The sequence below is a fragment of the Mixophyes fleayi genome, chromosome 6 (genome assembly GCF_038048845.1).
Source record: "Mixophyes fleayi isolate aMixFle1 chromosome 6, aMixFle1.hap1, whole genome shotgun sequence".
Lineage (NCBI taxonomy): Eukaryota > Metazoa > Chordata > Amphibia > Anura > Limnodynastidae > Mixophyes > Mixophyes fleayi.
Window position 1 is genome coordinate 225,992,156 of NC_134407.1, and position 16,397 is coordinate 226,008,552.

The 16,397-nt window shown below is 47.6% G+C and overlaps 2 protein-coding genes across 22 annotated transcripts in view; one reads left to right on the top strand and one right to left on the bottom strand.

The window, feature by feature from the left end:
* The window catches only part of LOC142160072 (uncharacterized), a 1,559,230-nt gene that overhangs the window by 820,764 nt on the left and 722,069 nt on the right, over positions 1–16,397 (top strand). The gene's annotated exons all lie outside the window — the stretch shown is intronic.
* The window catches only part of LOC142160082 (uncharacterized), a 215,803-nt gene that overhangs the window by 188,878 nt on the left and 10,528 nt on the right, over positions 1–16,397 (bottom strand). The window lies entirely within an intron of this gene.

Sequence of the window (16,397 nt, forward strand, 5' to 3'; positions counted from 1 at the left end):
GTCTAAGGGTCATTTCTCTTTACTCATTCTCCTGGACCTCTCTGCTGCTTTTGACACTGTTGATCACCCTCTTCTCCTACACACCCTTCATTCCTATCGAACCGCTTCTTTAGTGTTTCATCCTCTGGCACATCCTCCTCCCCACTCCCACTATCTGTTGGTGTCCTACAAGGCTCTGACCTTGGCCCTTAACATTTTTCACTGTAAACCTCCTCTCTTAAAAAACTAAATTCCAATACAACCTCTACACTGATGACACAGATATCTATATCTCCTTTTGTACTATCTCATGTAACCAATGGTCTTTCTGCTATCTCCACATAGGTGTTCCACTACTGCCTAAAGGTCAACATGTCCAAAACAGAACATATCATCTTCCCTTCTTACAGAGTCACCAGCTTTCCTAAAATTTCCATGACTGTCAATAACACCGCAATTTCCTCACTCTCCCAAACCTGCTGCCTTGGTGTCAGACTTGACTCCACCCTCTGTTTTATTCCTCACATTCAGACTCTCTCCCAGTAAAATACTGCAAGAATATGTCCATCTCTTCTCAAACATGCTATCAAAACTCTTATTCATTCTCTCATCATATCCCATCTTGACTACTGCAAATTCCTGCTATCTGTCATTCCCGACACCCATGTATCCATCCTAAATGCTGTTACAGACTGATCTTGCTCTCTTACTGATCCACATCTGCTGCACTACTTTGCAAATCCCTACACTGGCTGCCTGTGTCCTCCAGAATTCAATTAAAAAATACTCACCTGTCAGGCGCCGTCCCTGCACATTCTTTGTCACGCACGGACGGCCGCCTGTAAGTTCCGGTGGTTCCAGCGCCTCAACGGGGTGCTTTGAGCTCAGATGTCGGCAGTCAGTGCCGTCTCTGATCGCCGAACCAATCAGGTTACACTGTCCTCTATTTATTTCTAGCTCTGGTGCCATTTAGGTGCCAGAGTATCAGGTCTCTCTACCTTTGCTCCAGCATCCAGATTACCTTCTGCTAACTCCTTTTACAGCTCCTGTGTATTTCCGGTTACTAACTTGGCTTTGGCTCTGACTACCCTTGGATTTCGTTTTGGTTCCTGACGTACTCTCCTGGTGCAAACTTTGGCTTCCCTGACTTTCCATTGGATTCTCCCGTTGTACCTCGCTTCCCGGCAGGCTTTGACTCGGTTCGTCTGACTAATCTTGGAGAACCACGACCTGTGCATCCCTTGCCGCTAAGCCCATACCTCCTGGTGAATACCAGGGGTGCATTAGACTCTGCGCCTCCTATTTCAGTTGTGCCAATACTAGCAAATAGTCTCATCCTAAATCAGAATTGTGACAGTACACTCTGGCAACATGTTGGATGGACAAGGTGAACCTTCTGTCCGTGATCTCCTACTCCGTTTGGCATAGCGGGTTGACCAGAAAGAATCCAAACAAGCGCAGTTATTACAGAGCATCCAGGGAGTGTTCTCTCATTTGGATTACCTCATCAGGCTGCTCCAACTGCTACTGCCTCCTCTTCGGTTTCAGCCGCCCCTCTCAATACTGCTTCTTCCAGGGGTCTTCACATTCCAGCACCAGAGAAATTTGTTAAAGATCCTAAAAAGTTCAGAGGTTTTTTAAACCAATGCGCTATTCGAATTGAATTAGCCCCAGAGAATTTTTCTTCCAGAAGATCCAAAGTGGCTTACATCATTTTCCTCCTTTCTGGTCAAACACTTGCCTGGGCATCTCCTCTTTGGAAGAGCAATGACACTATTCTCCATAATTCCACCTTCTTCATAGAGACTTTCCAGGAAACCTGGCCGCATGTCTTCCGCCGCTTCAAGTCTCCTGACCCTTCGCCAAGGATCCGGTCAGTATGCAGTATAATTCCGGACCTTAGCCTAAGAACTGAAATGAAACAACAAAGCTCTGGTGGCCATCTTTTGGCAAGGCTTATCCGACCACATGAAAGATGACCTGGCTACTTGTGATTTACCCTCTAGCTTGGAAGACCTTATTTCCCTCTGTATCAAGTTGGACATCCATCATAGGGAAGGCAACCAGGAAAAGAATCGTGCCCGTCGACTTTATCCCCGATTAGCACCCTATTTCCAGCCTCCCACTCCTGTGTCCGAAGAACCCATGCAAATTGGCCGTTCTAATCAATCACAAGAGGAGCTTGATCCTCACATTAAGAATCATATTTGTCTCTATTGTAGGGAGGTCTGTCACTTGTTGTCATCCTGTTCCAAGAGCCCGGGAAACGCTCCTTCTTAGGCGGTGGCAGGGAGACTGTCCTAGGATTCAAGTCCTTCACACTCCTTCACACTCTGTTCATTGAGAAACCCTGATTTCCTTATGCCAATTACCTCTCCGGACAGGCCCTTCGAGTTGTTTGCCTTTGTGGATTCTAGATCCATTGTGAACTTCATTTCAACTGCTCATGCATCTAAGCTTCATTTACTCAGGCATCCTTTGCTGCAACCCCTGGTTTACCACAGCTGACGGTAATCGTGCGTCCAACAGTTCTATCACCTGTGTCCAGTCCAGTGGACATACTGAGGCTAGGAGGTGGGTCATACTGAGGCTAGGAGGTGGACATACTGAGGCTAGGAGGTGGGACATACTGAGGCTAGGAGGTGGGTCATACTGAGGCTAGGAGGTGGACATACTGAGGCTAGGAGGTGGACATACTGAGGCTAGGAGGTGGGACATACTGAGGCTAGGAGGTGGGACATACAGAGGCTAGGAGGTGGGACATACAGAGGCTAGGAGGTGGACATACTGAGGCTAGGAGGTGGGACATACTGAGGCTAGGAGGTGGACATACTGAGGCTAGGCGGTGGGACATGCTGAGGCTAGGGGGTGGGACATACTGAGGCTAGGAGGTGGACATACTGAGGCTAGGAGGTGGACATACTGAGGCTAGGAGGTGGGACATACTGAGGCTAGGAGGTGGGACATACTGAGGCTATGAGGTGGACATACTGAGGCTAGGAGGTGGACATACTGAGGCTAGGAGGTGGGTCATACTGAGGCTAGGAGGTGGGACATACTGAGGCTAGGAGGTGGACATACTGAGGTTAGGAGCTGGACATACAGAGGTTTGGAGGTCGGTTATACTGAGGCTAGGAGGTGGGACATACTGAGGCTAGGAGGTGGGACATACTGAGGCTAGGAGGTGGTCACACTGAGGCTAGGAGGTGGGACATACTGAGGCTAGGAGGTGGTCACACTGAGGCTAGGAGGTGGGACATACTGAGGCTAGGAGGTGGACATACTGAGGTTAGGAGGTGGGACATACTGAGGCTAGGAGGTGGGTCATACTGAGGCTAGGAGGTGGGACATACTGAGGCTAGGAGGTGGTCACACTGAGGCTAGGAGGTGGGACATACTGAGGCTAGGAGGTGGACATACTGAGGTTAGGAGGTGGGACATACTGAGGCTAGGAGGTGGGTCATACTGAGGCTAGGAGGTGGACATACTGAGGTTAGGAGCTGGACATACTGAGGCTAGAAGGTGGGACATACTGAGGCTAGGAGGTGGGACATACTGAGGCTAGGAGGTGGGACATACTGAGGCTAGGAGGTGGACATACTGAGGTTAGGAGGTGGGACATACTGAGGCTAGGAGGTGGTCATACTGAGGCTAGGAGGTGGACATACTGAGGTTAGGAGCTGGACATACTGAGGCTAGGAGGTGGTCACACTGAGGCTAGGAGGTGGACATACTGAGGTTAGGAGGTGGTCACACTGAGGCTAGGAGGTGGACATACTGAGGCTAGGAGGTGGGACATACTGAGGCTAGGAGGTGGGACATACTGAGGCTAGGAGGTGGGACATACTGAGGTTAGGAGGTGGGACATACTGAGGCTAGGAGGTGGACATACTGAGGTTAGGAGGTGGGACATACTGAGGCTAGGAGGTGGACATACTGAGGCTAGGAGGTGGGACATACTGAGGCTAGGAGGTGGACATACTGAGGCTAGGAGGTGGGACATACTGAGGCTAGGAGGTGGACATACTGAGGTTAGGAGCTGGACATACTGAGGCTAGGAGGTGGTCACACTGAGGCTAGGAGGTGGTCACACTGAGGCTAGGAGGTGGGACATACTGAGGTTAGGAGCTGGACATACTGAGGCTAGGAGGTGGGACATACTGAGGCTAGGAGGTGGACATACTGAGGCTAGGAGGTGGGTCATACTGAGGCTATGAGGTGGACATACTGAGGCTAGGTGGTGGACATACTGAGGCTAGGAGGTGGGTCATACTGAGGCTATGAGGTGGACATACTGAGGCTAGGAGGTGGACATACTGAGACTAGGAGGTGGGACATACTGAGGCTAGGAGGTGGGACATACTGAGACTAGGAGGTGGACATACTGAGGCTATGAGGTGGACATACTGAGGCTAGGAGGTGGGACATACTGAGGCTAGGAGGTGGACATACTGAGGCTAGGAGGTGGTCACACAGAGGCTAGGAGGTGGGACATACTGAGGCTAGGAGGTGGTCACACAGAGGCTAGGAGGTGGACATACTGAGGCTAGGAGGTGGGACATACTGAGGCTAGGAGGTGGGACATACTGAGGCTAGGAGGTGTGGGACATACTGAGGCTAGGAGGTGGGTCATACTGAGGCTAGGAGGTGGACATACTGAGGCTAGGAGGTGGGACATACTGAGGCTAGGAGGTGGACATACTGAGGCTAGGAGGTGGACATACTGAGGCTAGGAGGTGGGACATACTGAGGCTAGGAGGTGGGACATACTGAGGCTAGGAGGTGTGGGACATACTGAGGCTAGGAGGTGGGTCATACTGAGGCTAGGAGGTGGACATACTGAGGCTAGGAGGTGGACATACTGAGGCTAGGAGGTGGTCACACAGAGGCTAGGAGGTGGGACATACTGAGGCTAGGAGGTGGACATACTGAGGCTAGGAGGTGGGACATACTGAGGCTAGGAGGTGGGACATACTGAGGCTAGGAGGTGGGACATACTGAGGCTATGAGGTGGTCATACTGAGACTAGGAGGTGGACATACTGAGGTTAGGAGGAGGGACATACTGAGGCTAGGAGGTGGGACATACTGAGGCTAGGAGGTGGGACATACTGAGGCTAGGAGGTGGGACATACTGAGACTAGGAGGTGGACATACTGAGGTTAGGAGGAGGGACATACTGAGGCTAGGAGGTGGACATACTGAGGCTATGAGGTGGACATACTGAGGCTAGGAGGTGGTCACACAGAGGCTAGGAGGTGGGACATACTGAGGCTAGGAGGTGGACATACTGAGGCTAGGAGGTGGGACATACTGAGGCTAGGAGGTGGGACATACTGAGGCTAGGAGGTGGGACATACTGAGGCTAGAAGGTGGACATACTGAGGCTAGGAGGTGGACATACTGAGGCTAGGAGGTGGACATACTGAGGCTAGGAGGTGGACATACTGAGACTAGGAGGTGGGTCATACTGAGGCTAGGAGGTGGACATACTGAGGCTATGAGGTGGACATACTGAGGCTAGGAGGTGGTCACACAGAGGCTAGGAGGTGGGACATACTGAGGCTAGGAGGTGGACATACTGAGGCTATGAGGTGGACATACTGAGGCTAGGAGGTGGTCACACAGAGGCTAGGAGGTGGGACATACTGAGGCTAGGAGGTGGACATACTGAGGCTAGGAGGTGGGACATACTGAGGCTAGGAGGTGGGACATACTGAGGCTAGGAGGTGGGACATACTGAGGCTAGGAGGTGGACATACTGAGGCTAGGAGGTGGACATACTGAGGCTAGGAGGTGGGACATACTGAGGCTAGGAGGTGGGACATACTGAGGCTAGGAGGTGGACATACTGAGGCTAGGAGGTGGACATACTGAGGCTAGGAGGTGGACATACTGAGGCTAGGAGGTGGACATACTGAGGCTAGGAGGTGGGACATACTGAGGCTAGGAGGTGGGACATACTGAGGATAGGAGGTGGACATACTGAGGCTAGGAGGTGGGACATACTGAGGCTAGGAGGTGGGACATACTGAGGCTAGGAGGTGGACATACTGAGGCTAGGAGGTGGGACATACTGAGGCTAGGAGGTGGGACATACTGAGGCTAGGAGGTGGACATACTGAGGCTAGGAGGTGGACATACTGAGGCTAGGAGGTGGACATACTGAGGCTAGGAGGTGGGACATACTGAGGTTAGGAGGCAGCATACAGAGGCTATACACTGGGTATTGTGTACTTTTATATGGGTATTATAAGGCACTTATGTGGGCCTTAGGAAGCTATAGACATAATGCTGACCTAACACCTTCATAATTCCTGTATATATATATTAATCTGTTTATCACTATATTTCATTACATATCTATATACTTACCCTCTGCCAGGCTACCTCCTGTCACCCGGAACAAGTTACACACTCGACTTCCGACCCGTGCGTTCCACGCTACTTCCTCAATGTGCGTTCCACACTACTTCCGGCCTGTGCGGTCCACACTATTTCCGGTATGTGCGTTCCACGTGTACTCACCCTCTGCGCTCCACACACCGGAAGACCATTGATCAGGAGGAAACAGACTTACATTGTATTATTACAGATGGGGCCGACTGGTGTCCAGTGATGAGATTACAGGGCTCACACTCTGGTATCCTGGTAGATATTAGACTGTTATATATAAGGAGCTGGGATGTATTAAGTTGTATATAGTTCATGTGACAGAGGTGGTGTCACTGAGCTGATGCTGTCTGTCTGTCTGTCTGTCTGTCTGTCAGGGTTCCCTGCTGTACTAAACACCACAGACGCTGTCACAGGATCTAACTCCAGTAAAGTCCTCTGTACCCCACATAATGAGAGAATAGAGACTGAACACATCCTGGACCAATGCATCTTGTACCAGGGTCACCTGGTATCAAACTGTGATCAGCACCTTCCTCATGGTGCAGACTGTCAGACTATCCTATAGTAGTACTGAGAGCCCAGGCTGGAGAGATGGGACACAGCTCAGAGCATGGAAATGGCATCCCCAAATGTTATAGTCCATGTATATTTACCTGGAGAGGGAGGTTGTTTTTTAAAACGTAATATAGGTGTCCTTAACCATCATCACCATTTATTTATATAGCGCCACTGATTCCGCAGCGCTGTACAGAGAACTCACATCAGTCCCTGCCCCCAATGGAGCTTACAGTCTAAATTCCCTAACACATGCTTACCAACTTTTTTAAGTTGGTGTCCAGGAGACTCTCTGTAGCAGGTGGGCGTGCGGGGGGCGGGGCACCAAAATTTGCGTCATTTTGGCCCCACCCCCGCGACGTAATGATGCAAATCGCGTCATTTGACAGGTGGGGCTAAATGCCGCGATTCACCAGGGCACTTCCTAGTGAAGTGGGCAGAATTCGGGAGATTGTCACACTCGCCTGGGAGACTCTCGCAAAATGCGGGAGTCTCCCGGACATTCCGGGAGAGTTGGCAAGTATGCCCTAACATACAGACACACAAATCTTGTCTTTGCCAGAATCTACACAATTTGTGTGACGGAGATGACAACACCGCCCTGTGTGGCAGATATACTGACCTGTGGACTCGCTGTACAAGGTGAGTTGCAGCCTCCTGTGGAAAATATCCAGCTCGTGTTTCATGCTCTGACGGTGTTCCCTGACTTTCATGCAGCAGCCATTGGCCAATCACGTGGCTTCTTCTCATGCAGAGTGGGGCTGGACATACACTCCTCAGGGGCTGTCCCTAGACGAGTACTCCTTGATGGATAAGTGGGCACTAATGTTACTTGAAGGTTTTTGTTTTTTTTACTTCATTATAAAATCAAGAATTTTAAACCTCCCGTTGAAAATTCTGTGTTTGCCACTAATTTTAGCACAGAAAGAGAAAAGTTCTCTGGGGTGCCAATATTTTATTTCACTCACAGAAACTGGGGGCAACATCTTTGTGGAGATCGGGATGCTCAGGACATGAAAACAGTTTATTCAGGTGACCTCCAAGTTATTTCTCCCCCTCCCCTGCTATTCTCTTACCTTGCATATAAGCAGCGGGCCGGGATGTTTCACACACCGTGCTGCTCAAAGGCGGAACTAGCGACCTGTTGGCCCCCGTGCAGGGAGGCGGGAATCAGGGACCCCAAACCTCTGTGCCATGCAGCAGGCCCCATTATCTCTTGCACCAGTGGTTGGTTCGCCACTGATGCTGGTTTATTGAGAGTAAGAGAACACACATAGGGGTAAATGTATCAAGCTGAGAGTTTTCCGGCGGGTTTGAAAAACCAATCAGATTCTAGCTATCATTTATTTAGTACATTCTACAAAATGATAGCTAGAATCTGATTGGTTGCTATAGGCAACATCTCCACTTTTCAAACCCGCAGGTAAACTCTCAGCTTGATACATTTACCCCATAGTGTGTTGATGATGTGAGGACAGTGTGTGATACCTTCCTCTACCCACGACTTGTATAGAAGATAAAAAATCATGGTGGAGGGAAATTATAATGAGTGTAATTTTTTTTGTTGTGGACATTCGTGGGAAGCAGTAATAGGATTTCCTCTGCAAATGAAAGTAACAGCCCTGGCATTGGGAGCTGACTGGCTATTGTTTCACACAATGATGCTATAACTATAGTACTCAGAAACCCAAACTCTTAAGTGGCCTATTGATTGTTTTGGTCACATGACACTTACAGGGAATGACCACTCAGGGCTAATAGTCCCCTAATGCTCTGACCTTTCTTACTATTACAATGGGGCCCCATGACTAAACTGATGCCCCATTCATATTGCCCAGCTCATCTTCCTGCATACATGGCAGAGGTGCTGAGATTGAGAACCTGCCAAAGGAGATGCCAACTAGGCTTAACCTTAATTTTCTAGTTGCCTGGCGCCCTTCTCTCACCACATCCTGTATTGAAGCTTTCAAGGTCAGGTTCTGTTGTACAAGTGGGGGGGATCGAGTAGGGATATTTTGAGAGAACTTAAGAGACGTTTGTAAAAGCAGCAATCTAATAAAAATAAAAATAAAAATGTTTTATTTTAACACAAATCACTGTGGCTATAAGAAGAATTTTGGTATTTACCATTTTCCCTTATTATTGTCCTCAGGCTGCTATTAATGATGTACGATTCTGGACTACCGTGGCAACCACAGTCACATGACACACAATGCAATGAGCAGACAGTCTTTAGAGTTTTTTACTGTTATAAAGAAACTTGCAACATACACTTTATGCAATAACTTGACAATTTTTGAATAATGAGATTTAAAAGGAGTTAGTATCTCATTAAAACAAAACAAAGAATATTAAAAAGTCCATTAGATGTCCACATAAAAGAACTGAAAAATATGGTTAAATTTCACCAAAACAACATAGAAAAGCCAACTCAGCAATTTAAAAACATAAATAGAACTCCCTGTAGGAGTTCCTCAGGGCTCGATTCTTGGCCTCCTACTCTTTTCACTGTACATTAACACCCTGGGTGATCTCATCACCTCCTTCGGTCTCCAATATCACCTATACACCGATGTCATTGAACTCTACATCTCCTCTCCCGATCTCCCTCCCTTGTGTCTTGTGTATCTGACTGCTTTCCGTCATCTCCTCTTAGATGTCTTCACATTTTCTCAAAATCAACATTGCCAAAACTGAGCTCATCGTCTTCCCTCCTTCTAGAGCTTCATCCCATCTCGATCTCTCTATCACTGTCAACACCACCACCATCTCATCTGTTCCCCAACTCTGCTCCCTGGTCGTCACTGTAACGCTCCGGTCCCGCAGATAGTACTTGTCTCGTTACCTGCATTCCAGTCATCTGGAAACTGCCATGTCCCAGCATCAGACATTCTTTAGTTTATTCATTCAGCTATATTCAGATCTGTGCAGGTGCAAGCCGTTTGCACTTCAGGACCTCCTCCCTTTTTTTCATTGGCTAAGCACTTTTGGAGCATTATTTAAACCTCCTGGATTCACCTGTCTGATGCCCGTTCTTCAAGTTCACTTCCTGCAGCCTGTGGTTCTGGTTCCTGTTCTCCTCGTGGTTTGCCTTTGTTCCAGTCTGCCCTCAGTTCGTGGCCTGTGCTGAACCATCGCTGCCCCAGTACCTCTATTACACCATCTCCAGTGTACATCATCGTGGCAGCTTCAGTTCTCTCATCGCTACCACTCAGAGCCGCTACTACATCTGTGACTCATCAGCTGTTACCACGGGTTACCTCCGCTGCTCCAGTCTGCTCTCAGTATCTGGCCGTGTTGAACTATCGCTGCTCCAGTACCTCCATTACCATCTCCAGTGTACATCATCGTGACAGCTTCAGTCCTCTCATCGCTACCGCTCAGAGCCGCTACTACATCTGTGACTCATCAGCTGTTACACGAGTTACCTCCGCTACTCGTTTGCTCTCAGCCTGCGGCCGTGTTGAACTATCGCTGCTCCAGTACCTCTATTACCATCTCCAGTGTACTTTATTGAGACAGCTCCAGTTCTCTCGTCACTACCGTTCAGAGCCGCTATTTCATCTGGGACTCATCAGCTGTTACTACGAGTTACCTCCACCACTCCAGTCAGCCTTCAGCCTCTGGCTGTGTTGAACTATTGCTGCTCCAGTACTTCCATTACCATCTCCAGAGTACTTCATAGTGACAGCCTCTGTCCTCTCGTTGAATACCACAGAGCACCTATTCTTCTAGTGACTCATTGGCTGCTGACCATCAGCCTATATTATTGTTGTGTCTCTATCTATACTACTTGTCTGTGGACTCCATCATCTCCATCCACTTCACCTGGCTCCCCCACATCGTTCTGCTGTACAATCACTCACGGGACCGCGACCTGCAGACTTGGTGCAGCTAAGACCATACCTCCTTGCGGGGGTTCCTGGTGAAAACCACCTGCCTGTTAGACTCCACGCCCGTGGGTGGGCCTAGCCATGTTCAGCAGAACTTAGGGATCAATTTCCTGTAAGCCAACCGTGACAGTCACCCTCGACTCCTCCCTCTATTTTAACGCTCCACATTCAATCACCCAATCCTGTTGCTTCCAACTCCATAACATCGCCCACATCCGGCCTTTCCTATCCCAGGATGCCACCAAAAGCATCATTCATGCTCTCATCCTTTACCATATTGACCACTGTAATCTTCCTCTCACTGGCCTCTCCCTCTCCCACCTCGTCCCCCTCAGGTCTATACTAAACGCGGCTGTGAGACTCATCTTGCTCTCCTGCTGCTCCTCTTCCCCTACAGAATCGTTTTCAAACTCTTCACACTCACCTACAAGGCCCTCTCCCAGTCCACTGCTCCTTACATTTCTAACCTCCTCACCATTCACACTCCATTCCGTTCCCTGTGGTCAGCCAATGACAGTTGCATCTCCTCCACGCTGATCACCTCATTCCACTCTAGAATCCAAAACTTCTCCTGGGCTGCCCCTCTTCATTGGAACGAACACACACACTCCATCCTACTGTCCCCTAATTTGGACTCCTTCAAACGGGCACTTAAAACTCATCTCAACCTATCAGCCATCCACCTAGTCTTCTATCCATACTTGATTACCTTACCCTCTCTCTCCCCCTCGCTTGTGCTTGATGCCCTCCTCTGATTCCCTTTGTGCCTCCTGTCTGTTTGCCCTCCCTTTAGGATGTAAGCTCTTATGAGCAGGGCCCTCTTCCCTCTTGTTTTTCTACCAATTCTTCTGCTCCTACTTCACTATACAAGCTATGTTTGGAGTGTTTGAAGTCCTGGTAGTATTTGCTTAATGTTCAGTACTGTTTTTACCCTGTATGGGCTTATGTCTGTCTCTGTGCGGTGCTGCGGAAATTTTGTGGCGCCCAATAAACAAAGCCTAATAATAATAATAAAATAGGTCCTGATGAAGGCACCTATTGATGGCAGCAGCAGAAGCCCCTCTTACTGTGGTTAGAGGACACATTTGTCAGAAAGGGGATGGTGGCAAGGCAAGACCAGCCAGTCCCCAGCAGAACACACAGACAGGGAGACATAGGAGGTCCATCCTGTCACATGGTCCATTGTCTCCACCTACCCTAAACACTCCGCTCGTGGGCATCCATGATCAGCAGCCCTTCAGTGTTTAAAATTTCCTTTCACATAAAGCCTCCCATAAAAGGAGAGCCAGGAAATGTCTCTGTACTTTGGGGGTATCCTCTGAGAGTTCACCAGAGCTATACTTGACCTACAGACACTGCCCGGGCAGTCCCTCAATTACAGTGGCTCATCAAAGTGGGAGAGCAAGATTCTTTTCTCCAACTCCCTTCTAGAAGAGCTCTTGACCTCCTCTACTCCAATGCGCCATCGCTTTGTCACCTTAAAAACAAGAGACGCATAGGTCAGGAGGTATGGGGAACTCAGAAACTCTTCACTGTATCTCCTTTTTTTCCCTTCTTTTACGCTACGTTGGCAGGTAAATAAGATCAAATATCTTGGAGTTTATATCACCTCTTCCTATGAGAGATTGTATCAGGAAAACTCCCCCCCCCCCCCCTTCTGTCAAAAATCAAACAGTACTTGGAGACTTGGAAGAGCTATATCATATCGTGGCTGGGGAGGATTATGGCTATTAAGATGATCTTGGTCCCTAAACTTCTATATCTTTTTCAGACTCTTCCGGTGAGGGTTCCCGACTCCGTGTTGAGGGATTTGTAATCCTCCCTTCTAAAGTTTATATGGCGTGCCAAGCCCCTTAGAATCTCGATAGCAGTTCTTAAAAAGCCCAGGGCTCGGGGAGGCAGGGGTTTTCCAGACATTAAATTTTATTATTTGACAGCCCATCTGACCCAGGTGGCGGTAACCTATGCACCTTACCAGTCCATAGCATGGGTGGACCTGGAGACGCACTATGTTGGGGTCCCCTCCATGGCATCACTCTGGGGTTTGGCTAATATAGATAGACCACCAGCGGCCTCCTCTCTTCAATCTCTTAAATTCTGCTTATCCCTTTGGGACTCATGCCGGGTCAAATATAAATTGTCCTCCCCTATCTCACCTCTGACTCCTCTCTGGGGCAACCCACACTTCCCTCCTGGCATTTCAACACAGCAATTTATACATTGGATAAGGGCGGGAATACGGGTGGTTTCGGACCTGGCAGTCAATCAAACTTGGGTATGTCGGAACTTCATCATAGTTTTAAACTGTTTCGTACGCTCTTTTTTGAGTACTTCCAGGTCCGACACTTCGCCATGTCTATGCCCCCCCAGGAGGTTCTCCGGGCCCCAACCTCCTTTGAGTATATGTGTCTACATTCCCCTCTCACTAAAGGGATGATCTTCCAGATCTATAATTGGCTCATAGATTATACTTTCGATACTCCAGGCCGACATGAGTGGGAATGGGAAAATGACCTGGGACATCCTACAGACGACTGATGCTGGGAGGAGATCAGGGAGGGGATTGCCAGGAGCTTGATCTCTACACTAATTAAGGAAACTGCTTACAAAGTGTACTATAGGTGGTACTATACTCCTGATAAGGGAATGTGGCCAGAGAGGTACGATGCTACATATATGGTGGACCTGCCCTCGCATAGTTCCTTTCTGGAACATGGTTCTTACACTCAAACTGTGTCAGAACAACAGATAAATAAGGACCCCATGTCATTCCTTCTCTCTTGCCCTATACCTGATGAGAGCGCGCCTTCTAATAAGCTTATCTCCCATATCTTGGCAGCAGCTAAATCCCTAATAGCAAAACACTGGAAAGACCCTAGGACTCCCTCTATGCAGGAGTTACGGTCCTACATAGGACATGTCGTAAGCATGGAGAGTATAACGTGTTACCTTTATGATAAATCATATAATTTCAATAGGGTGTGGGCCCCGTGGTACTTACTAGAAAGCCGTAGCTGCCTATCTAATACGGCTCCCCCTCCTGCAGTTGGAATATAGCTCTTGGGCCGCCTCCGGACCCCCGGGCTGGATATGGCGCGCTGCTGTGAGTAATGTCTGTATGCTACTTCTCTGTCGGGTAGCCAATGTAATCGTGTGACTCCTAGCAGTGTTCCAGATTTGCTTATTTACTTATTAGCTATATTGTTAACAATACTTGTTTCTTTCTACCCCCTCCCCACCGATATAAAAGTATAAAACATAGAAGAGACATCCTGAATATTAAGATTTTTATGTCAAAAGTGTTGATTGTATTTTTCCTGTTGTTTCCTCTTTAAATAAAGTTTAAAAAGTTTGAAATAAGAAATTAATACAAACTGTAATGCAAAACTCCCCCCCCCCCAAAAAAAACCAGGAAGTAATGTCTTTGTGAAGTTTTTACGAATCATTTTCTAGATCTTAGATTTGTTTAGATGCCGCCGTTCCACAAGCAAATGAGAATACCCCTTGAATAGGAGAGTTGCTTCAATCATGACGTGGTCGCTAGTATTATAAACACAAATAAACTTAGAAGTAAATATTATGACCAGACCTCACTTGAGCCTTACTGACAGAATAGGACGAGATATTAGGTATAAGGGGTATTACGTACAAGTCTCATGATGTTCAAGTGTTAGATCAAATAGGACATAGAGCAGGGGCACCAGCATTGCTTTAAGCGATCTCTAAATGTAGAAGTGGGAGATCTAGTGATTTCATCAACGAGATTCTTGATAATTAACATCGGCAAACAATAATCTTGGAGGTGAAACGCCACCAGTATTTACATCAGTGGGTACTCAATTGACTACTGTAATCTATGTACAGTGTGCCCAATCCAATTCCAAAACTGATTATGGAGAGTGTCAAAACAAACGGCAATAATTCTTGTTGATATCAAGGTACTCGGAGGTAGATTTATTTTGGTAGCTCTATAGTGACACAGGTGCAAGCTGAATTAAAGCTTAAAGTGCTTAGCATTTGTATGTCCACGCATCTACAACAGTGATGGCTAACCTGTGACACTACAAGCCCCAGCATGCTTTGCCAGTAGATAACTAGCAGATAGCTGGCAATGCATGCTGGGGCTTGTAGTTTCACAACACCTGGAGTGTCACAGGTTAGCCATCAATGATCTACAATGTGCACCAGTGAGCTTGAAGGAACATAAACATCTCAATATGCAGAAAGTCTGCAGCATATTTGATTTTTAGATCTTATAATTATTTCTTGGCTGAAGTGTGTTACATATAGTACGTGGAGCAAATTGACACACTGGGAGGGACAAGCCCATCTGGGCAAGTTTGAGTCAGAACCTCAATTTGGCCACTCAAGGGCAGATGGAGAGGGTTGTAGGTTTCAATATGGGCACTAAATATGGAGGTTGATAAAACAACAGCTGGTGGCTCTAGCTGCTCTCTGGATTTAGTGATCAGACATCAGCTAGAGCCACTCCACAAGTCTTACCTTGAGGCTTTCATCTTGTTGTAGAAATATCATACCACCTTCATGACAAAAACCTTTACCTCAGTAACCCCTCCCCCCCTCATCTTGCCTTCTCTTACCAAGCCAATAGTCACTTTGGTGATACTCCACGTATACAAAGCAATAACTTCACTTAATTTCTACAACAATATTCACAAAAAATATAACAGAATTTTCTCCTTGTCCTTTTTTTTTTTAACAGTTTTTACTTGAAGAGCATGTTGAGCAACAAAGTGTTATGTCCGTGTTTTTGGTTTGCAATAAAGAGTCCGATGCCATCGCTGTGGTTCCAAAGCACATAGGTTTTATTTGCAATAGTATTGCAGGACAAGGTTTGGTTCGCATAAGCATGCGCCTGCTAGCACTAGCACAAGGATCTATCACAACGCTCTGGTTTCCAAAGCCAGAGCTGAACAATTTATACACTGTACAGTTGTAAAAAGCAGTGACATCATAAAGATACACAATTACAGTATTAAGGTCTTCATTCATTTCATAAGTCGAAAGGTCTTGACCTCCCAGAAACTCGACGTGGCATTGGTTGAGTCCTCTGGTCATTGTTCCTTGAGATAGAGGTTATCTTAGCTTATGTGGTCAGGTGTCCTTCCTCAGGCTCCCACCTCTATACCTATATAAACTGGTTCCTTAATGATGCCTGTGAACTGGCTATTTGCTGTATGAAGAGTGATACTGTTTCTAACTAGCATTCACAATGTGCAAACACTACGTAAATACTGGACGTTCTCATGCAATTGCGAACATGATCATCACCACCATTTATTTATATAGCGCTACTGATTCCACAGCGCTGTACAGAGAACTCATTCACATCAGTCCCTGCCCCATTGGGGCTTACAGTCTAAATTCCCTAATATACACACAAACACAGACAGACAGAGAGAGAGAGAGACTAGGGTCAATTTTGATAGCAGCCAATTAACCTACTAGTATGTTTTTGGAGTGTGGGAGGAAATCGGAGCACCCGGAGGAAACCCACGCATACACGGGGAGAACATACAAACTCCACACAGATAAGGCCATGGTCGGGAATTGA